We start from the raw sequence: 1,557 nt of genomic DNA, 5'->3' as shown, positions 1-1,557 counted from the left end.
ATTCATTCTAGTTGTAGTTTGATGTATATTTAAGTCATAATAAAGAATTTTGCATTTTAATTTAGTACCTACTAGTCTTTTTTCGAACTGGAGTGAATGAGCTGTTGTGAAAAACTTATAAGGGTGAAAAATATTGGAAAAGATTGAGAAACACTATTCCAATGTATGAGCTATAAAGGATAATCTGCATCCATACATTACAAATGAGCCCTTGGTGCACTAGCTTGACCAGGAAGGAGCCTGAAGAGGAAACAAATGATTCAGAGGAAGACGAGGACAACATCCCGAGTCACTTTGATCCACATGGTGATGGAAAGGAAGCTTTAGATGCTTATGAGGCATCACTAGAACAAGAAGCAACTACCAGGTCTGATTGTCAGATGAAACATTGTTGTCCTCCTGATCAATATGGATGAGATTGATCATCAAGGCTAAGATGGCCGGGTAGTTAGAAAACAAGTGACTGAAAAGGTGTAGTGACCCCTTTCTTTCCGAGACCAGAAAGGTAACATGAAATACAGTGTATGTACTACACTGTTAATACTTGATCACCAAATGCTAGGACAATCATTAGGTCGAGAGCCCAATGTCTGAAAGTAGGTAGCGTTCCTTACTTTCAAGCTATTGGGTTATGCACACTGTAGTGTATGCACTAAATTGTGTGATTGCTGCTTGATTATTAAAAACCTAGAATGGCCAGGTAGTTGAAATATTGTTGACTAAAAGGGCATCATGACGCTTTGCTTTCCGAACCATCGAGTAATATGGAAAGTACCATGTATGCACTATGTACAGTTACTCCTCGATTTTTAAAGCTAAGACAATCCTTAGTGTGCTGAACTAATGATTGAAAGGAAATAGTACTCTTTACTTGCTGAACCGTTTGGTAATAAAGTCTCGCAGAATATATGGACTATATTTTGTGGCTACTACTCAATGTTTTAAAGTTTGGACGATCATGTTATTGGAAATTCAGCGATTAAAAGGTTATTGTGACCTCTTGCCTTCCAAGGCATTGTGTGATTTTTTAAAATCTTAAACATCAGCTGATGTTTTGAGAAGATCACTCAAGCCGAGTAGTAAGAACTCTGCAGAGAATATCATCTGGTACTCTCTAGATTTTTCATGATCTTATTGGAAAAACGCCAGATCGACAATCATGGAGGATGTTTAGCTTTATCTGAGTGTATGTTGGAGTAAATTAGGGGTAACTAAACTTTTAGCTCAAAAGTCTTGATTCGTCTGAATTTTACCAATGATTATTTATTTCATGTAGCCTTAGATAAAAAGGAGTTGAGTTTAACAGCCCCTAGATAACATTACCTCTCTACCAAACATAGCTTCGGTATGTAAACAAAGTTACCAAAGTTGCTTATGCAGTAGCCAGAAGCGAGCAGTATAAATTATTAGAGTGGCTGAGAAAGTATAATGGTGGCATACATATATAGCAATATACATATGTAAACAAACACAGTGTGTGGCAACCCGCGCATGTTGAAACATTACATGGAATCTTTCCTAAATGTTTTAAACAAATTAAAACAAACAGAGAATAGT

The sequence above is a fragment of the Limulus polyphemus genome, unplaced genomic scaffold (assembly GCF_000517525.1).
Source record: "Limulus polyphemus unplaced genomic scaffold, Limulus_polyphemus-2.1.2 Scaffold270, whole genome shotgun sequence".
Lineage (NCBI taxonomy): Eukaryota > Metazoa > Arthropoda > Merostomata > Xiphosura > Limulidae > Limulus > Limulus polyphemus.
Note: the sequence above shows the minus strand (reverse complement) of the source record.